The sequence below is a fragment of the Calidris pugnax genome, unplaced genomic scaffold (assembly GCF_001431845.1).
Source record: "Calidris pugnax isolate Ruff unplaced genomic scaffold, ASM143184v1 scaffold74, whole genome shotgun sequence".
In the NCBI taxonomy this organism is placed as follows: Eukaryota; Metazoa; Chordata; class Aves; order Charadriiformes; family Scolopacidae; genus Calidris; species Calidris pugnax.
Window position 1 is genome coordinate 1,646,322 of NW_015090790.1, and position 22,453 is coordinate 1,668,774.

The following is a 22,453-nucleotide window of genomic DNA, read 5'->3' on the forward strand; positions in this document are numbered from 1 at the left end:
GGGGATGCGCGGTGGTAACACAGGTGGCCGTGCCCCGCCGAGCATCCTCCCCCCCGGGGCTGCCCGCTCTGCCCGCCGAAGTTTAGCGCCCTCGCCTTGAGCCAAATAGACCACAACAAAAAAAAAAAAAAAAAAATTTAATCACCCTAAAACCTCGCATTTTCACCCGTAAAGTGTTTCTCTAAGACAGCAGCCCCACCTTCTCAGCGCCGGGGTTTGGGGGGAAAAAGGGAGTGCGAAACGCCGTCTGAGACAGCAGAAGGTGGCTGCGTTCTGCCCGCAAAGAATAGCCATAAAGTGGCAACCTAAGGTGTAAAACGCCAGCCTTGCTTGGAACCATCAACCGTATTTTTTTTATTATTTTTTTTTTTTTCTTTTTAGGAGGATTCCTCCCTCTCCCAGTAAGCGCAGCTGTGAGGGGGAGGCAACAGGAGGCAGATCTGGGGCTGGAGCCCTCTTTGCTATCATTTTATCCGGTGGCACCCTCTTTTCTATCAATCATTTTATTCAGTGACCCAGCCGTATCACTCCATGTTGCTCCTGTGCCGGAGCCCCAGGGCGGCAGATGAGTCAGTGCGGTGAGACACCACACACCAATTTCTCTTCCCTGACCCAGCCACCTTTCTCCCTTCGAGGCTTTTCATTACTCAGGCGGCGTCTTTTAAAAAAAAAGGTATGAGCCGTAACATCCTGGAAGGAATTTCTCCACCTATTGCTTCTGCCTCGGCTAATTTTTCCCTTCTGCTACAGCCTAGAAATAATCTAGAAGGAAAAGTGCTGTTTCTCCCAGAGGACGTTATTCCACTGTGGAAAAATCAATTCTTTTTTTTTTTTTTTTTTTTTTTTCCCCCCTCTTCCTTCCCCTGCTTGCCTCTTGATCCGACAAGCCACACCGAGGTCACCTGAACTCCTCTGCTTAAAGTTAGGCACGTGCTTAAAAGCTCTACACCACCTCCCACCAGACCAGGTTGCTCTAAGCCCCATCCAGCCCGGCCTTGAACCCTTCCAGGGATGGGGCAGCCACAGCTTCTCTGGGCAACCTGTGCCAGTGCCTCACCAGCCTCACAGCAAAGAAGTTCTTTCTGGGACCTAATCTAAAACACTTTCTATCTAAAGCACTGTCTAATCTAAACCATTAATCAAACACTTAATTGTCCATCCGTCCCCTGTCTTCCCCCCTCCGGCTCTGAAATCTTCAAGGCTTTCCCTAGAGTGGCATGGTTTAAAAGATGCTCCTGCTGAGCTCTGCCCCAGATATAGGGAAATTTGGCTCCTGGTAATTGGCAGGTGGAGGGCAACATCTTCATTGCTTTCAAGTGAACAGTAGCCATATAAAAATATCTGTGCACAAACACTGTGTGACTGATCTGTTTGGACAGTGTTGCCAGGATCCCTGCTCCCCAATTCCACCTGATTTCACAGAATCACAGAATCTTCATGGTTGGAAGGGACCTTTGAGATCATCGAGTCCAACCTTAAAAAAAAAATAATAAAAAAACCCACACAACACCAAAACAAAAAAACCAACCCCCCATCACCACATCCAACAATCTCAGGCACTAGAGCATGCCCTGAAGTGCCACATCTACACGCTTCTTAAATACCCCCAGGGATGGTGACTCCGCCACCTCCCTGGGCAGGCCGTTCCAGTGCCTGACCACCCTCTCAGGAAAGTCATTCTTCCTGATATCTCATCTAAACCTCCCCTGCCCCAGCTTCAGACCATTTCCTCTGCTCCTCTCATTATTCCCTTGGGAGAAGAGGCCAACACCCACCTCTCTACACCCTCCTTTCAGGGAGTCGTAGAGGGCAATGAGGTCTCCCCTCAGCCTCCTCTTCTCCAAATTAAACATGCCCAGTTCCCTCAGCCTCTCCTCGTGTGACTTGTTCTCCAGACCCCTCACCAGCTTGGTGGCTCTCCTCTGGACATGCTCCAGCACTTCAATGTCCTTCTTGTAGTGAGGGACCCAGAACAGAACACAGTACCCAATTTGAATTCTTGTGCTCATTTCCTATCCTTGTTTTGAAACATTGATTTGCCTACTCACCTCCTCCCCTACCTCCTCCCATCCTTTGACTAACGACGCATCAAACCCCTTCTTGTCTACCCTTTTCCACTAAACTTCTCCATTGTGGTGTGTCAGTCATGCCCTACAGGCACTCCATCCTCCCTGTCTCGTCTCCTCCGATTCAGGTGTTAAGTTTTGCTGCTATATTTCCGGTGGCACTAATTAAACAATAGGTTAAAAAGAGGGACAACCTCCAAAAACATACCTTTAATGCCACAGCTGTCTGATAGGACAGAAAGCACAGGACATATGGTGGGACGCTTGCCACCAGTCAAGCCATAGTAGCAAAAATCTCCAGAGGACACCTTTTTTTTTTTCCTGAAATGCTGAATGAGGCTAAAAATAACCTTGAAAAGAAGAGTCTGATAAAGAAAGCAAACCAGGAATTGCAAAGAGACTTTTGTCTTCTTTTGGGGATCTTCAAATAGTGCTTGGAAACAGCGTCAAGCCACCACAGAGGAAGCTGTCCGAAAGGTCTGAGGTCAGTGTAAGTAGGAAAAAGGCACCTAAGCAATTTCTTTCCAAATCAAAAACACCCCAGTCTCAGCCAGCTGTTCTTATACGTGCCAAAAAAAAATCCTCTGTGGTCCAAAACACATTGATATTTTTATCCCAGAATAGGTAAATCAACACAGTTTGAATTTTAGGGAATTAATTAGTTGTTAAAATGTTAAAAAAAGTCTGAGTGTAACAACATTCCTGCAGAAAGTTCAGAGGATTCCTAGTCCTTCTTTCTTCACAGCTTTCAAACTTTATTTCTTTAAGCAAAGAAACAAGCTTTCCTCTCCTGAAAGGAAAAAGGCTAAAAGGGAATGAGCACATTGACGTAAAAGAGGAATCACAATTCCTTCCTCTTCCGCTCCACCATTTCTTTTCTTTTGATATGTGAAAACACCTGCTCAAGGTGATTTACCTCTTTACTGGTATTTTCTACAAAAGGCACAATAACCCCTATCCACCAAGCAGGGAGCAAACATTGACTCCCAATGCCAAGTGGGGACGGCGCACGCTCTGAAGTTCACCTGTACCTGGTGAAGAGCTGGCTCTTTGAATCCACGCCTACAGGAGAGGGTTATTTTACTCCAGGGATTATTAAACATTTCAGAACTGGTTCTTATCCACAGCACAGAGCATCAAATGTATCTCCTATGAATTTATGAAGTGAAGAATCACTGCCCGGGACTCAGGGGGCTCCTGGAAGAGGAGGGAGGTGTAGGCCAGCAGAAACAGGTCACGCACTGATCCACCCCAATGACCTGAGTCATTAAAACACGCAAGGAGCTGAACTGGTTCACATTGCCTTTGATGTCGGTGTTTGTATATAATAAGATGAGTCAGGGATCCCAGGACCACCTAGTGTACCTAATGAGACCCACCCACATAAGTTTCAAAATACTGTCAGCAGAATGGAGTGGTGAGATCGCCTTGGAAAAGCTCAGAGCTGTTTTCTAACCCGGGTGCACACAGAAGGCTTCCCATTCTAAAAATCGTGACCATAGCTTTGGTTATAAACAATGCGATTTGTACAAATCCGTCTATGAACTCCAAAACTAGCAATGTTTGCTTTCCAATGGATTTGTGTCTCGTGACCTACAAGGTATATTGCTGAAACAAAGGCTCAAGAGGGAAACAGATGCCAGAGAGATGTTTGAACCATGCTAACTGCAGGAAAAGCAGGTAGAGTTTGCTCCTTAAAGCCCAGAAGAACGTCACAAGAGACATTTCTGGCAATTAATGAGACACAAGTCTCATTATTTCGCCATGGTTAAATTACACCTGTTGTCAGAAACTGGAGTGGGACAACAGGTGAGGTCACACTGAAACTTTCTTCTCCTCAGCAAGGAGGACTCTACGGTCAATTCCCTTTTATTGGTTCCAAACCACTGTCCAAGAAGTGTGCATGGGACTCATCAAAATCTGCAGGAAGCAAAGCACCTCGGAGCCCACTGACTGTTTCACCGTGCAGGTGAAATTTGGTTTCAAAAGCTGCTGAGGAAATGCCAGCTTGTATATGTGACAGCGTTTCTTCATTGTGTTCTGAAGGACAGTGGCCTTCAGAAAGGAGGAAATACCTCTACTCGTAGCAACAGCTGGTAACACCGAGAAAGAATACTTGGGAGAAAAAAAAAAAATAGGTGGAGGGAGGGAATAAATTACAGTTTCTTCCCTATTTTTCTTTTTTCCCTTGCTCCTCCATTAGAAATTTAAAAAAGCAGTTTGACAGGCAGGAAATCAATAAAAACTTGACAAAAGCTCTTGCTTTTGGTATAAAAATTGATGGGGAAAAAAAAAAAAAAAAAAAGAAAAATCGATGAAACCTGAGAGCCAAAGTATTTGCTGGCAGCTGATTTGGCACCAAAGAGAGCTCTTCATTCTCCATTGTGTTGCACAAGTCTGGACAACTAGGCTTGGAGGTCACGGATCCCCTGTCCTTTAGCTCCTTTGGCAGCCCCAAGTAAAGGGATGGAGAACTTACGTGAGGCAACAGCATCCAGAGAGGGTTGGGTAGTTCGAGAGTCAAGCACACAGGAATAAGGTAGAATTAAGGCTTCTCATTCAACATGGCACTGCGCCATGTTCCTGGGACACCAGCCAATCTCTGCTCAAGTACGGCACGATTAATTTCTTCGTGGTGCTTCTCACTAATCTGCTGGTTCTTTGTAGGCATCCGTGAACCTCTGAATTTTACCTTGTCATACAGGGATCAGACAGGAAAACCAGGGCACGGGGAGATTAGGGTCAAAATCGTCTCGTAATTCATAGTGTCCGACTTGAGACATCCGGGATCCTATAGCAGAGGAGTCCCACTTTAATGGAAGATTACATGTTCAGTGTCCAGTGACTTCAATTACAGCTGTGAGAGCAAAGCATTTCTCCAGATTACAAGTGGGCATTTCCCATGAGCTTATGAAAACACCAGGAGGAACGGGTACTGGGAAACACTGGGTTTGAGCAACTTGCATAGCTTCATGGAAGAGCACAGATTTAACTATTCCAGGTCTCGTTTGCTTTTAACACAAGAATTTTATAGAGTTTGTCTTATTGCCTCATACCTTTCATTTTCCCTAACGAGCCCACTGAAGGTATTACACGCCAAAGTTGCACTGGAGTTGCAAACCTGTGAGGGAGGCGTATATACAGACAAATATATGAAATATTGTGGGGAATATAACTGAAGATTGTGTCCCAATGGATAGACAAAAGGGCAGAAGCAACCCAACCATCGTATAGGCATTGCCTTGCTTCAGAGTGCTTAGAGACACCCCCTTTATTTTTCCACAGGCTGTTCTTAAGCCACAGTCAGATGCTTGGGAAAAAAAGCCTTTAAAATATGACCATTTTATTAACATTGTTTTTCATACCCCTTCACCTGCAAAGTCTGTGCTTCAGTTACCATCAGTCCAGCTGTGCAGTCACAGGGAGCCATTAAAGCTTCTGAAATGACCTAAAATAACACCTTGAATTTGACAGCATCAAAACTTTCAAAGTCCATTATCACAGCACCAGACAAACACTGCAAGGTCCAAACCAGGACTCCTGTGGACTTTCTCCCTGGAAAGATGAGAAATTCCTTCTTTTCAAGGGTACATAGTTCATTTTTCTAACCCTGCAAGGAAGCCGTTAGAGATGCTGCAGCTCATTTACGGGTAGAGAAACATTCAGGGGTGGAAGTTTTTATGTCTTTGAGATTTTCAGGAGAGAAGGTGGGTATCTCACCCTGCTGCTTGGAAAGGAGAGGAGGTAGGAGTCTTCTGAGTTAATGTGAAAACCCAGTAAGACCAGTCCTACAGGACAAGGCTTGGTACAAGGGTGGATGGGACACAGTCACAGAAGTCAATGGAGGAAACAGATGGTGTTTGGTAGGTCAAAAAGTTGTGTGGAATAAGGGGAGGAAACATTACTCCAGTGTAAGGACAGCAAATGTCAGCACTGGGTAAGGAAAGAGGTATTTTTTTCAGGCAGAAATTGATAATAGTCTGGATTAAATCTAACAGGGGGCTCAACAGCATGATTTTCCCCATTAACACCCTCACAGGTCCCAGTCCCACCAGCAGGGAGCTGGACTAGTATGAAAGAAATATCTGCAAATACCTTTCACTCTTCTCTTCCAGCCATGGTGACCCAACAGGGACAGGAGGAAAGCAAGCACCTCGTTGGAGGATGGAGCCATCTTATGCATCAGAGCTGTTTTTCAGGCTTCCTGCAGGCTCAAAGACATGGACTGATTCATAGGCTATGATCTGTGTTTCCAGGATTTTTAGGGGACTCCCAAGGGAAGAAACTGGTTTTTGTTAAAGAAGTGAAAGCTGAGAGTCTCCAATCCTGTGGCTCCAGGAGCTGGGACTCTAGGTCTGATCTTGGTTTGGGTTTTTTTTTGGTTGAATCTTTTTTCCTTCCACATGTGGTAGCATGCATGTGTGGAAAGCAGCCAGGAAAACCGCACTCACAAGAGGGAGGACAGGCCAACCAGGCATCAGTGGTGCTTGTAGCAAAGGCTGTGGCAGGCAGGACAGTCTGAGACAGACCATTGCTTCATTCTCCATCCCAGGATTGTTACCAGTTATTTCCACATCTGACACCTTTTCTGGACCCTTCTATGTGTAAGAAACATGTTGGGTTCTGAAGCCTCTTCTGAAACGGGCAGGAGCTAACATCCTTCAGAGCTAGAAGTCACAGAATCACACGGGTTTGGAAGGGGCCTCTGGAGATCATCTAGTCCAACCCCCTGCCAAAGCAGGGCCACCTGTAGCAGGTCCCACAGGAACGTGTCCAGGCAGGGTTTGGAATGTCTCCAGACAAGGAGACTCCACCACCTCCCTGGGGAACCTATTCCAGGGCTCTGCCACCCTCAAAGTGAAGAAGTTCCTCCTCAGGTTTATTCAAGTTTGTGCCCATTTCCTCTTGTCCTGTCCCTGGGCACCACTGACAAAACACCAGCCTCATCTTCTTGACACCCACCCTTGAAGTATTTATAAGCATTGATCAGATCCCCCCTCAGCCTTCTCTTCTCCAGACTAAAAAGACTCAAGTCCCTCAGCCTCTCCTCGTAAGGGAGATGCTCCAGGCCCCTCATCGTCTCTGTAGCCTCTGCTGTCCCCTCTCCAGAAGCTCCCTGTCCTTCTGGAACTGGGGAGCCTAGAACTGGACCCAGTGCTCCAGATGGGGCCTCCCCAGGGCAGATTAGAGTGGGAGGATGACCTCCCTTGACCTGCTAGCCATGGTCTTCCTGATGCCCCCCAGGATGCCATTTGCCTTCTTGGACACAAGGGCCCATTGCTGGCTCATGGCCATCCTGTTGTCCCCCAGGACTCCTGGGTCTTTCTCCTCAGAGCTGCTCTCCAGCAGGTCCCCCCCCAACCTGTCCTGGTGCAGGGGGTTATTTCTCCCCAGGTGCAGCACCCTGCACTGGCCTTTGTTGAAGTTCATCAGGTTCCTCTGTGCCCAGCTCTCCAGCCACAGTGTTCACCACATTTCACTGTTACAGGAATGCCTCTGAGACCCTGAGGATTGTGCATCGAGTACACTAGAAAAATCTCAAGACTTTTTGGCAGCTGAAGTGTCGGCATGAGTAGATGACATTAAGTTGTCCTGAAAATTATGTACTTAAAAAACCCACAGGAAAATGCTTTAAACATGGCTTCTAATGCAGTTGGTCTAAATTAGGCATTTTATATGTTTTGGGTAAAATGTTATAACGCTAATGCAGTTAAGAACAAGAGAGTTTTCAATTTTAGGCCTATTTATATACACTTGTTTCTAACACAATGTCTTTGAAAAGGAAATTACACACATAGCTCAACTATGATTGTTTTCAAAGAAGTTGTCATTAGAACTCAGCAGCGGGCTAAATTTTGAGTTTAAACATACTTGTTAAAGCTTCTATTACTGGAAAACCAGAAAGATTTAGCAACAAATGCACTGTATCTATATGTACATGTACATACATCGTTCAGTTTGAGCTAAAGAGAGGCAAAAAAATATTCTTCTATAGATAGCAAATTAAGGCAGAACAGTTGGGCTAGCAAAAAAAAATAATCAGGGTAGAGCCCACTATCAGACACAGATCATCTTATTGTCAGGCTGATGCTTCATGCACCTGCCCAAACTCCTTTTCAGATGGAGAAGAATAGCACCAGATGCATGTCTGCACCAACCCTTGCTCACATGATGTTTTTCCTGGCAGAAATCAGTTTGACAGGGAAACCTTAATTTCAGTGTCTGGTACAGCAAACCCAGTTACCTGTGGATGCATCACATGACAGAGGAACTGATCATTAACACCATTCTGGAAGGCAGCTGAACGTTGCCCCTTCCATTCGCGTTATCCTTCAACTTCTGTCTAACATGACTTTTTGAGAGCACTCTCAGCAACTTTGCCAATGACACCAAGCTGTGTGATGCCATCAGCATGCAGGAGGGAAGGGATGCCATCCAGAGGGACCTGGACAGGCTTGAGAGGTGGGCCCGTGCGAACTTTATGAAGTTCAACCAGGTCTGGTGCAAGGTTCCTGCACCTGGGTCACAGCAATCCCAAGCACAAATACAGGCTGGGCAGAGAATGGATTGAAAGCAGCCCTGAGGAGAAGGACTTGGGGGTGTTGGTGGTGAGAAAGCCAACTGCATCTTGGACTGCATCAAGAGAAGCGTGGCTAGCGGGGCGAGGGAGGTGGTTCTACCTCTTTACTCTGCTCTGGTGAGATCCCATCTGGAGTACTGTGTCCAGCTCTGGAGTCCTCAGCACAGGAAAGACATGGACCTGTTCGAGTGAATCCATAGGACTACAAAGATGATTGGAGGGCTGGAGCACCTCTGCTATGAGGACAGGCTGAGAGAGCTGGGGTTGTTCAGCCTGGAGAAGAGAAGGCTCCGGGGAGACCTTAGAGCAGCCTTCCAATATCTGAAGGGGGCTACAGGAGAGCTGGGGAGGGACTCTTTGTCAGGGAGTGTAGCACTAGGATGAGGGGTATTGGTTTTAAACTGAAAGAGGGGAGATTTAGATGAGATACCAGAAAGAAATTCTTTGCTGTGAGGGTGGTGAGGCACTGGAACAGGTTGCCCAGAGAAGCTGTGGCTGCCCCATCCCTGGAGGGGTTCAAGGCCAGGCTGGATGGGGCTTGGAGCAACCTGGTCTGGTGGGAGGTGTCCCTGCCCATGGCACGGGGTTTAGAACAAGATTATCTTTAAGGTCCCTTCCAGCCCAAACCATTATATGATTCTATGATAACTGCAAAGGGGCAAAGAAAAAATAGTTATGAACCCCTTTTCCTAACTACTAAGGCAAAAGATCTGCAGAATAACAGCATGGATTCCCCAGTGTCGTGGTTTCAGCTGGTATGGAGTTAACTTTCTTACTAGCAGCTGGTATAGTGCTATGTTTTGGGTTTGGTATGGGAATACTGTTGATAACACACTAATGGTTTAGGTTGTCACTAAGCAGTCAAGGCCTTTTTTTTGCTCCTCACACCGCCCTGCCAGCAAACGAACTGGGAATGCACAAAAGGCTATGAGGAGATGCAGTCAGGACAGCTGACCAAAGAGATATTCCATACTAGATGATGTCGTGCTCAGTATATAAAGCTGGGAGAACAAGAAGTAGAAGGGGAGGACGTTCAGAGTTACGGCATTTTGTCTTCCCAAGGAACCCTTATGTGTGATGGAGCCCTGCTTGCCTGGACATAGCTGCACACCCACCTGCTGATGGGAATAAATGAGTGAATTCCTTGTTTTGCTTTGCTTGTGTGCATGGCTTTTGCTTTACCTTTTAAACTGTCTTTATCTCGATCCACACGTTTTCTCACTTTTGCCCTTCTGATTCTCCTCCCCATGGTCCTAGTTGCTGGCTGGGGTTAAACCACAACACCCAGTAAACATCCGATTCTGCTACATATTTCTGCACTGGTGAAGTTTTCTACTGACCCCAGTGCTAATGCAGACTATGCATAATTTAGCTGTCCAGGCTTAGAATGAGTGGTGGCTGGTTGTCCTCTTTTTCTTCTTCAGATTAATTCTGTGCAAGTTTTGATATTGATTTTCACACAATTAGAAAAAAAAAGTCTTTAAATTGGTGTGTTTGTAATAGTGACTCTTTGGAGAAGTTAAAGAACTTGGGATAGAGCTGTGTCTTTTTAGTGCAGTTCATCTCAACCTCTCACTTCACTGGCAATGTTTTCTTGCATTAAGTTTCATTAGGATTTGCTGCTGGCTCCGCAGAAAACATAACATAGGTGCAGAATTTGCTGACATGCAAACCTTTCATAAGAAGTAACACAGCTGCTACTCCAGCACTTCTTTGGAAAGCAGGAACATCTTACATGACTAATTGATTAGCACGGAAAAGGTGTCCCTAATTTGCTGTTCTATTAGATACACAAAATAACACGACTCTTCACTAACACGAGGAGGTGCAACAGATGAGACACTGTTTAAAATGCAGTTCAGACTGAATTAAGTATTGACAGACACTAAAATCTGTTTTACGAAAAGGAAGGATATGCCAAGGCTTTGACCAAGCAACTTTCAAATAAAAAAAAAATAAATAAAATTTCTAGGTGATCTGGTTGCTTCCTTTAAGACTAAGAACATGCCAGGTAAGCAATGTAAAATAAAACAACTTAAGATGCGGCATCCCTCAGAGTCAATCACTGCAGCTGGAGCAACCACAGGGTCCCTCCTGGACATGACATGTGTCCCAGCACTCAGGAGGCCAGAGCTGTCACCACTCACCACTGAAAATCCAACTGCAGATGCTATCTTGCTCTAGTCATTCCTCAAGACCCCGCTACAGCTCTACAAAAGCGCACAAAAGCAACAAAAGTGCACCAGAGATATCATAAGTGCTTCTGAATCTGGCAGAAAATGAGTCGTCAAGACCACACATACACAGGGAACTACTCCCCAAGCTTGGGCTAGAGTAACTCAAGGTTGTCTTTAGAAGAGGTCTGTGAGCATCAAAGTGGCATTTAATTTTGTTACTTGGCCCCCGAGCTTAAGTCAAACACATATATTAGCTCTCCATGATCCATGCTTAGGAAATCCCAACCAAGAACTTTAAAAGGCACTATTATACACCAAACATCAGGCTTTCAAATTTTACAGACAAGTTGGACTCTAGCACCATCCACTCACTGATGTGAGTACCAGGCTGCAGGAGACGAGCAATGCAAACTACAGGAAAGGTATCCTGGAAGCATAAAAAGAAAACGTAGTCCCTGGCTGCTAAGTTTTCAGTACATAAATCCAAAAAACAGACAGGATAGAAGGGGAAGAGAGACGAGGAAAGAGATGAATATGTGAGTGTTCTTTCTGTTGTTTAATCTGATCCAGTCCTCTCCCTGCTAATGACTCTCCTTTTTCTAATTACAAGCTGCTCCCATGTTGAAGACTGGAATGGGAAGTTGACCTCTGAGCATTTGGACTTAAGTTGGAAAAAAAATTAATATATATATATCACAGTTAACATTAAGAATGTAGTCAGATACATGCAGAAATAGGATCAGATTCCAAGAGAAAGCTATTGTAGCAATTATCTTTTAGTAACTTAAACTTTGTCATCTTTAAGAGTTTCATTTACTCATACAGGCAAATACAGCTGACCAAAGAGATATTCCATACTAGATGATGTCGTGCTCAGTATATAAAGCTGGGAGAACAAGAAGTAGAAGGGGAGGACGTTCAGAGTTACGGCATTTTGTCTTCCCAAGGAACCCTTATGTGTGATGGAGCCCTGCTTGCCTGGACATAGCTGCACACCCACCTGCTGATGGGAAGCAATGAGTGAATTCCTTGTTTTGCTTTGCTTGTGTGCATGGCTTTTGCTTTACCTTTTAAACTGTCTTTATCTCGATCCACACGTTTTCTCACTTTTGCCCTTCTGATTCTCCTCCCCATGGTCCTAGTTGCTGGCTGGGGTTAAACCACAACACCCAGTAAACATCCGATTCTGCTACGTATTTCTGCACTGGTGAAGTTTTCTACTGACCCCAGTGCTAATGCAGACTATGCATAATTTAGCTGTCCAGGCTTAGAATGAGTGGTGGCTGGTTGTCCTCTTTTTCTTCTTCAGATTAATTCTGTGCAAGTTTTGATATTGATTTTCACACAATTAGAAAAAAAAAGTCTTTAAATTGGTGTGTTTGTAATAGTGACTCTTTGGAGAAGTTAAAGAACTTGGGATAGAGCTGTGTCTTTTTAGTGCAGTTCATCTCAACCTCTCACTTCACTGGCAATGTTTTCTTGCATTAAGTTTCATTAGGATTTGCTGCTGGCTCCGCAGAAAACATAACATAGGTGCAGAATTTGCTGACACGCAAACCTTTCATAAGAAGTAACACAGCTGCTACTCCAGCACTTCTTTGGAAAGCAGGAACATCTTACATGACTAATTGATTAGCACGGAAAAGGTGTCCCTAATTTGCTGTTCTATTAGATACACAAAATAACACGACTCTTCACTAACACAAGGAGGTGCAACAGATGAGACACTGTTTAAAATGCAGTTCAGACTGAATTAAGTATTGACAGACACTAAAATCTGTTTTACGAAAAGGAAGGATATGCCAAGGCTTTGACCAAGCAACTTTCAAATAAAAAAAAAATAAATAAAATTTCTAGGTGATCTGGTTGCTTCCTTTAAGACTAAGAACATGCCAGGTAAGCAACGTAAAATAAAACAACTTAAGATGCGGCATCCCTCAGAGTCAATCACTGCAGCTGGAGCAACCACAGGGTCCCTCCTGGACATGACATGTGTCCCAGCACTCAGGAGGCCAGAGCTGTCACCACTCACCACTGAAAATCCAACTGCAGATGCTATCTTGCTCTAGTCATTCCTCAAGACCCCGCTACAGCTCTACAAAAGCGCACAAAAGCAACAAAAGTGCACCAGAGATATCATAAGTGCTTCTGAATAACAAAAGACCTGCACCAGAGATATCATAAGTGCTTCTGAATCTGGCAGAAAATGAGTCGTCAAGACCACACATACACAGGGAACTACTCCCCAAGCTTGGGCTAGAGTAACTCAAGGTTGTCTTTAGAAGAAGTCTGTGAGCATCAAAGTGGCATTTAATTTTGTTACTTGGCCCCCGAGCTTAAGTCAAACACATATATTAGCTCTCCATGATCCATGCTTAGGAAATCCCAACCAAGAACTTTAAAAGGCACTATTATACACCAAACATCAGGCTTTCAAATTTTACAGACAAGTTGGACTCTAGCACCATCCACTCACTGATGTGAGTACCAGGCTGCAGGAGACGAGCAATGCAAACTACAGGAAAGGTATCCTGGAAGCATAAAAAGAAAACGTAGTCCCTGGCTGCTAAGTTTTCAGTACATAAATCCAAAAAACAGACAGGATAGAAGGGGAAGAGAGACGAGGAAAGAGATGAATATGTGAGTGTTCTTTCTGTTGTTTAATCTGATCCAGTCCTCTCCCTGCTAATGACTCTCCTTTTTCTAATTACAAGCTGCTCCCATGTTGAAGACTGGAATGGAAAGTTGACCTCTGAGCATTTGGACTTAAGTTGGAAAAAAAATTAATATATATATATCACAGTTAACATTAAGAATGTAGTCAGATACATGCAGAAATAGGATCAGATTCCAAGAGAAAGCTATTGTAGCAATTATCTTTTAGTAACTTAAACTTTGTCATCTTTAAGAGTTTCATTTACTCATACAGGCAAATCTACAATCTGCCAGAAGCAATTAAAACTAAGCCTCTTCCTGGAGCGCATTGAAGGGAGTCTGGACTGTCCTTCCTGTGTGGATATGGCATTTGAGGGAACTGTCTGGGAGCCCGTGGGTCTAGGACGTCCCCCACAACCTGTTTAATAATGCAGAGCCGTCTGCTAAGGTCCAACAGGTACCACCTAAAGAAACCTGTAAGACCTATACCTTCCCTTAACGCTCGCAGGTTTGCAAAGGTTGCTATTTTTCTCAGGTGAACATGCTTTACTTTATAAACTCTCTTATAGAATCATAGAATCATATGGGGTTGGAAGGGACCTCTGGAGATCATCAAGTCCAACCCCCCCTACCTAGAGCAGGTTGCACAGGATATTGTCCAGGAGCACCCTGCTACAGGACTGGCTATTTGGTGTTGTATCCCCTTTACCTTTGTTCTTGCTAGATGAAAACCACCCAGACTCCTCTTGCCTTTTTTAATGGGGGTGTGAAGAGCGTTCAGGGGAAGGGGGATGCTGTGTGCCACTGATCCAACTGGAATTTCTCTTCTCTGGCTGGTGGGGGTGACACCAAAAATTGCTCTCAGCATCCCAGATGCACTGGCAGGCAAAAGCTCTGCAACTGCTAGAGGTTGCTCATTTCTTTATTTTATTTCAAAACCATAACTTCTACTTTGGAAGAAATTGAAGTTATTAGGTTATGTAAAACCCATTTAAAGGTTTTAACATAAGGCAGGTAATTAAATCAGCTCCTTGAAACTTACAGAATCTGTACATTTCAGCCAACAATCTGTTGCAAAGTTGCTTTATGAAAGCAGTTCTCCTCAGCTGTATCACCTAATTATTTAGCGTCGACTTCCTTAATCCATTTCCATATTTCCAAACACAGCTCAAGTTAACTATGGATTGTAGAAATCACTTCACCTGAGAGAGTTACCCAGCTGCTTGGGTGTGACAGAAGCACAGACCAGGCTACAGTTTTTCAGCTTCACCTGTGAAGTGAGAAAAGTTGCTTCCGCAGTCAGTGCTATAAATACTAAAAAACCACATCTCCCTCAGAACGTGTATATGAATAGTCCCACGTGCAGGAGTATGAGTGGTTGTAGCCATAATAATTATCTCTGTAATAAATATTACTTTCCATTTTCAAAGACCACAGTGTGTGCTTGCACTGTAGCTCCTCACTGGAATCCTTTGCATTTGAGGTTTCCTCCATAATGAAGAGCAGCAGTTGACTGTGTGCTGCTGAATCTAATTTCCATCAGAAAGATATAATTGCAGCCTTACTTTAATTTCTGCTTAGAAAACTGGAAATCAACAATACAAACCAATTTGCACCGAGAACACTCATATTTTTCAAGTGCTTTTTGAGTTACAGATCATACAAAAATCATCTGGTTCTTAATTACATCAATCTCACTTGTCTTCCTCTCAAAATACACACAAGCTAGACCTAAAGAAAACAGAACAGACTTATACGGTTACTAAATCTTCTGGAAAAAAAAACAGAATCCCGTATCTTTTGTGGGAAAGAGGATTCCCATCCTGCTGTTTTCAATCGAACAGCTTCGATATTTTTTCTCTGCTAGGAGTAGAACTCCACGTTTAATAAGCATAAACCTAATGCCCCCTGTTGGTTATATACAGCTAAAAACACAGCCTGTGCGCATAGGGATTCCTCTGTCTCTCACTGCTCTCACAAAAGCATTTTACAGACCATTTCAGATTTTTCCTGAGCACAGAGATTATACTCCCGGTTCAGCCGGATGCATTTCTCACCTCCCCTGCAGGCAAGGAGCCACACGGGATGCTTCTGTGACTACAAAGCTAACCCTGATCACAGGAGCGCTCCGTAGTAACCTGTCCTGCAGGCAAAATCCCTGTGGCATTCAGCCTCTGAGCTACCTGTTAGAATAAACCAAAATGCTAATTGGGGGTCAGCTGTTTAAAACAAAAAGTTTTTTCCATAACACATTTGGGCAGTTTCTGAGGAGTATCTGGCAACCGGTCACCAGTGGTGTCCCTCAGGGCTCAGTTTTGGGGCCAGTCTTGTTTAATATCTTTATTGATGATCTGGATGAGGGAGTGGAGTGCACCCTCAGTAAGTTTGCAGATGACACCAAACTAGGTGGGAGCGTTGATCTGCTTGAGGGTTGGAAGGCTCTGCAGAGGGGCCTGGACAAGTTGGATCAATGGGCCAAGGCCAATGGGATGAGGTTCAATAAGGCCAAGTGCCAGGTCCTGCCCTTGGGTCCCACCAACACCCTGCAGCGCTCCAGGCTGGGGGAAGAGTGGCTGGAGCTGCCTGGCAGAAAAAGACCTGGTGGACAGCCGGCTGAACATGAGCCAGCAGTGTGCCCAGGTGGCCAAGAAGGCCACCAGCATCCTGGCCTGTGTCAGGACCAGCGTGGCCAGCAGGAGCAGGGCAGTGATGGTGCCTCTGTACTGGGTGCTGGTGAGGCCTGACCTCAAGTGCTGTGGTCAGTTCTGGGGCCCCTCAAGACAAGAAGGACATTGAGGTGCTGGAGCATGTCCAGAGGAGAGCCACCAAGCTGGTGAGGGGTCTGGAGAACAGGTCACACGAGGAGAGGCTGAGGGAACTGGGCATGTTTAATTTGGAGAAGAGGAGGCTGAGGGGAGACCTCATTGCCCTCTCCAACTCCCTGACAGGAGGGTGTAGAGAGGTGAGGGTTGGCCTCTTCTCCCAAGGGAATAATGACAGAAGCAGAGGAAATGGTCTGAAGTCGTGCCAGCGGCGTAGCCATCCCTGGAGGTGTTTAAGAAACGGGTAGGTGTGGCACTTCAGGGCATGCTCTAGTGCCCGAGATAGTGGGTATTTTTTGTGTGTGCGTGGTTGGACTTGGTGATCTCAGAGGTCCTTTCCAACCATGAAGATTCTGTGATACATCCAAACTGAAAACTAATAGCTTCTTCATCTGGCTAAGTTTTCTGCAGTTGTTTTATCCTCATTTTGGAGTTGTCTTTATTTAACAAAGCCCCAAGAAAAAAGAAACAAGAATACCCAAAACTGACTGAAGGTTGAGTGATTTGCCTGGCTCTGGACAGCAGAAAACACTCAGAAACTCCTGCTACCTGTGGTTTTGGAAGCAGTAACAGAGCCAATAACACTTCAGAGGTGAGAACCGCTTCTGCAAGTGACAGAAAACCACTGGTACCCATCTCTGTACCTTTGCCTTTCAGCAAGGACTGCTGCCAGGTGCCCACAGCTGAACACTACCTGTCTCTCCTAGCAGGCAGCCAGATCCCCAGAGCAGGGTGCCAGACCAGTCCTCCATAGCTGTCTGGGCACCCATTCCTCAGAAAGACACCACTCAGTATGGAAGCAATAAACAACTCATTCCTACGCAGCAGAGCAAAACACAGGACCATTCCCTTGTCTTGACCCGGAAACAGCATCAGAATTGGAGACACACCAGCAGGAATTACCATTGTCTCACATCTTGCTGCCAATATTGCTATTAAAATGGTTATGTTTGGGAGGACTGCTGTGCCATCTCCTGTTCTTTGAGTCTGTGACCCTACAGACTCCAGGTCCACCAGAAAGGCAGTCCAGAGCTGGCTATAAGCAAATCCTAGCCACCTCCTGGAGACACGTCTGGTCTCCACCATACAGATGGCTAAACTCCTCAGAGCCTGAGTGACTTTCAGTGTTACGCTATGAAACCACCTTGAATATCTCCAGAGAAGGGGCCTCAACCACCTCTCTAGGCAACCTGTTCCAGTGCTCCACCACCCTCACAATAAAGAACTTGTTCCTAATATCCAATCTAAATCTGCTCCTCTCCAGCTTAAAGACATTGTCCCTCATCCTGTCACTGCAGGCCTTTGTAAACAGGGTCTCCCCAGCCTTCCTGTAGCCCCACTCAGATATTGGAAGGCTGCTCTAAGGCCTCTCCGGAGCCTCCTCTTCACCAGGCTGAACAACCCCAGCTCCCTCAGCCTGTCCTCACAGCAGAGTACACAGGAGGCATAAATCCCATTTCATTCTCTTACCTTAGCTCCTGGAGCAGCTGCCTCTCACTGGGGGACAGCCTCGCCTCTGTCCTCAGGTTAGCAGCACACCAGCCATGTCAGGATCAGGACCTCAAAGGATGAAATAAACTGTTTATGCAATGACAGAACACCGACATGCAGGGGAACACCAGGAGACATTTTGTGACTGCTGGTAGCCCAGCAGATATCTACCACTGAGTCAACATGGTGAGGCCTTGGGCACTCCCTTCACCCTCTCTAAAAAAAAATGGTGATTGGGTGATTGCTTAATCACTTACCCAAACAAATCTCATCTCACACCACCCACAGCTGAAACCAATAACCATGGCTTGTCCTGCTTAAAGGAGAGCAGAGCTGTTTCTTGCTGCTTGTCTTAACGCTCTGCACCTGGCTGACAGAGCTGCTCCTCAACTCCTGCTCGGGGACAGCTTTTCTCAAGCCACCCCAGTTCACCTCCTGCCAGGCCAATTGAAATTATTTCAATTTTGACAGGACAAGAGATCACAGGCACAAACTTGAACATGGGAAGTTCCACCAAAACCTGAGGAGAAACTTCTTCATTTTGAGGGTGGCAGAGCCCTGGAAGGGGCTGCCCAGGGAGGTGGTGGAGTCTCCTTCTCTGGAGAAATTCAAACCCCACCTGGACACATTCCTGTGGGACCTGCTGTGGGTGGCCCTGCTTTGGCAGGGGGTTGGACTAGGTGATCTCCAGAGGTCCCTTCCAAGCCCATAGCATTCTGTGATCTAGGCTGAAAGAGGCACCCATCCATATCAAGTCCCTGTGGTGCTCAGCAGAATACCAAGTGTCACCTGAGACCAGAGGTACAAAAACTCTTCCAGACTGTGAAATGTCTCTGCAGCTGTGTCTCTATGTGTGTCCACAGCAGCCATCCTCACAGTGACATGGGGACACTCCCCTCAGGAGCTCCATAGCTCCCAGCACCAGCCACACTGCAATGGGACATGCAGCTCCTGCTGCATTGGCAAACCCAGGCCCTACTTATACAATTTTTATTATTATTTACACAATTGGCCCAGGAGGAGGGTGGGTGGGTTGGTGCTCATTCAACCACCTGGCTTTCATCCTGCTTAGAGCAGAGGGACACCTGGGAGCCAATACCTGTGAGAAAAGCCTTGGAGTAACCACCTTCCAGTCACTTCAGCTCTCTGCTGGGCTTGGCTAAAGCCAGGTTTCACACCAAAATTGTCCCTGTTCCCCATCTCTGGCATAGCTGAGCTGTGCCAGAACTGTAAGCGGTAAAACATAGAGGTTCATTAATTGCAACAGTGCATGGAAAAAGATGGACCGACTGAAATTATGGTACAAGACACAGGCAACGTTGAACCAAGCTTTGAGCATTTCTTTGAATCAAATCCAGCAAAGCCTCAGCACTGAAGCAATTTTGCAATATCCAGTTGTTTCCTCATCAAAATCAAATGTAGTTTCCTCTCTGCCCTAAGTTGAAAGCACCCTACACTAGATGATTTTTTGGACGTTCATCAATGAAATATAAACCCTATCATTAATTTGCCAACGATATTCCTTTGCTATTTTTCACATAAAAATATCTCTACTGAGCCATTCTTGAACCAGCACTATGTGGATAGAATTAAAATGTTATTTCAGGTTCTTTGAAAGAGGTTGTGGAATCTTTTTGTTCTTTATGGCACTCCTCCCTCCTGTAATTTTAAAATAATTTCACAAAAGCTCATCAGCGATAGGAGAGAGGGGAGACACTAAGAAGAGTACCTGGATTTGTCTGTTAAAGTGTTTTGTATAATCCAGTTTCTCTTTATTCCATGCTGGGGAGCCTGATGTTTATCCTCACATCTAGTCCTTTGTGACACCTAAGACCACAAAGACAAGAAGAGCAAAGCTTTTAAAATAATGCACTGTCATATCTCTAAAAGATTCCCTGTAAATCTGCCTTTGAGGCTGGAGGGAGGGAAGGAGAATCCAACTGAACAAACTGAACATAAGCTTTAAAAAAAAAAAAAAAAAAGTGATACGCTACAAATCTATGTAACCACTCAACAAAACTGGAAGAAAAAGAGCAAAGAAATACCTGCAAAGCAGCACTATGACACAATGACAATGACATGTGATGCAAGCAAATGATAAAGAAGCTTTTGCAGCCTTTAAGGACACCAAGCGAAATGCAGACTGCTCAAAGTTGGCCTGGCTCGTTCTCGATTTGAATTTCTTGTTCTTGATTTGAATTTCAAGCTCTGATGTACAAAAAGCTTTGTCTCAATGCAAGGTTTTGAAGTCCTGCAGGACCGACTGCCTGGATGCTTTTGCTTTGAAGCTGTCTAAAGCCTCCTCTGTCATCACTGTTTCACATTAAAATATATATTTTCCATTGCAGGACTTAGCAAATAGATTTTCAGCTGTTTTATTTTTCCCCCCCCTAGTCAGATTGTTTTCTTCAGGCTCCAATATATGCAGATTTAATGGAGAGATCTTTAAAAAATAATGCTTTCCTTAGAGAAAACAATAAGTTAAAAGCTATTTGTTGTCTCCTGTTGGCAGGTTTTTTTGCCAACAAAACCAGAAAACATAATATAATCAGAATGATCTATGCTGTAAAGCAAAACTGTCTGCCTCTTGTAAACCGTTCTTTTGTTCTGGTTGCATCAATTCCTAACATGTAAGTGGTTCCATGGTTTCAGCTGCCTTCCAGTTGACGCCCAAGCCCAGTCCCATGAACGGAGCAGAAGACAGTGAATGCAGGTGGGGGTTAACATCACAGGTTCTGCTGCTTCCCTGAGCCCCACGTTTCAGGCTAGTGCTGGGTCCTGGCACTCACCCGAGGCTGGTGCTCCCTCTGCCAAGTTCCAACAGCTCCCACATCATCCCAGCTCACACAGAGGACCTTTGCCTTTCTCCCCTTTTGCAGTCTTTTCTTTCTCCCTCCACCTGACATTCCCACTCATCCCGCACTTCCTCTGCTTTCCTCCAAACTCCTGATCTGTTGCCTCTAAAAATTTTCTTCTTGGACTTAAAATTCTCCACCTGTCTCTTCCAGTGGTGGAAGGATAAACAAAACCGATTCAGAAAAGAGCACTGCCTTTGAATGAGCCACCAAACTTACCCAAAGGTGTGATGTTTTTCCAAACAAAGAAACACACATTTCCATCTCTCATGTTTTATGTCATGAGCAATAGCTATCAGGGTTTGAAGATGATCTTTACCTATCGCCAAGTGTAAGAAGATTTTAGGCAAAGCATTACACGTTTCAGAAATACACTGTGATGACTGGTGAGCTGGCATAATCAGATAGATCAGCAAGGACCCAGGTCAATGAGGAACACCTTTAAAAGAGATCGGAGCAACTTTAACTGCAGCACAAGCAGGTGTATCTCCAGTAACTCTGTTGGCTTTGCTTAGGAGGCTGAATTCCGCCTACTAATTGAAAAACAAATAACATGCCTTAGCTTTTGATGATAAAATTTACTAATGCCACCCTGTGCAATCTGAATAGACACTGTGTAGAAAACATTAGCTCTAATTCTTCTTACTTAAATCCTCTTGTATGTTTTCCTTTACTTGGCCTACTTGATTTATTTCTCAAATACTGCAGCTCCAATTCACTCTCACGTTCTGAAGCTTTCTTCATAGCAATAACCCCAGAAACCCAGACTGGCAGGCTGTGCTGGGGTTTTGAATGTGATGCTCCCTTATTCCGCTTCCCCAGCTGCCTGGATGAGAATAAGGTCCACAGATGTTATTTGCTGTTGAAGAAGGAGCGGCTGTGAGACGTATTCTCTGCTTCCTCAATCTCCAAATCCAACTGTAGTTCTTTCTCTTACCTTCTCTCTAAGAAGACGGCACCATACCTCCTCTTCACTTGTCTAAATCCCATTACAGCCCCATAAATCTCCCTGCATGGTCTAATCCACCCCCTTCCCTGTCCTGCACACGGGAGGTGTCCTTCATACTCAGGACCAGAGCATTGTGTCTCCCTTTGACGCTGCAGATCATCTTCCACTCCCTCTCTCCAGCACTCACCTATAACCTGCATCACTTCGGAGGTGAAACGACCCAACTACTTGCAGTATTTACATCTACCCAGCAGTTTTTGGTAGAAATCATTTGAGCAGCTCTGGTTTATATCCTTCTGAGGTTTCCTAAACTGCTGCCCAGCTTTGATTAACTTGTCAAGCCCCCAGACTTTCTGTATTACTCCCTATTCCCTTGTTAACACAGCTTACTTACTTTTGTTAGCTTTTCACAGCTGCTTTGCATTGTGGAGACATTTTCACAAGGTTCACAGGGATATTTAAAGCTTTTCTCTTTAGCTAGGAGGCCCCAAATAACTCAGACCCTGTGTGCAGGGGTGACACCAGTCTATGCTGATTTTCAATTTCCTCCAGGTTTCTTAGCTCAGAGCATCTCCAATGGCAGTTTTGGAGGAATTAATATGAATCTGGAACGTAAGTAAATTTTGCTGGAAATTCACCAAGCTGCAAGACACATGATGTCTTCCACATTCCTGCAGGACATCTCATATTTCTTACTGCTTTCCCAGACTCTGAGGAACGAGTGTGTCAAAGACAGCATGTGGTTCTGCCTGAGCTGTTGGAGGCAGAGGTGAGCGCTGCTTCCTGCTGAGTGGATCTCTATAAAAGAACCCAGAGGACCTTAATAAAATAACAGGAAATTTGGTAAACTTGCTTGGA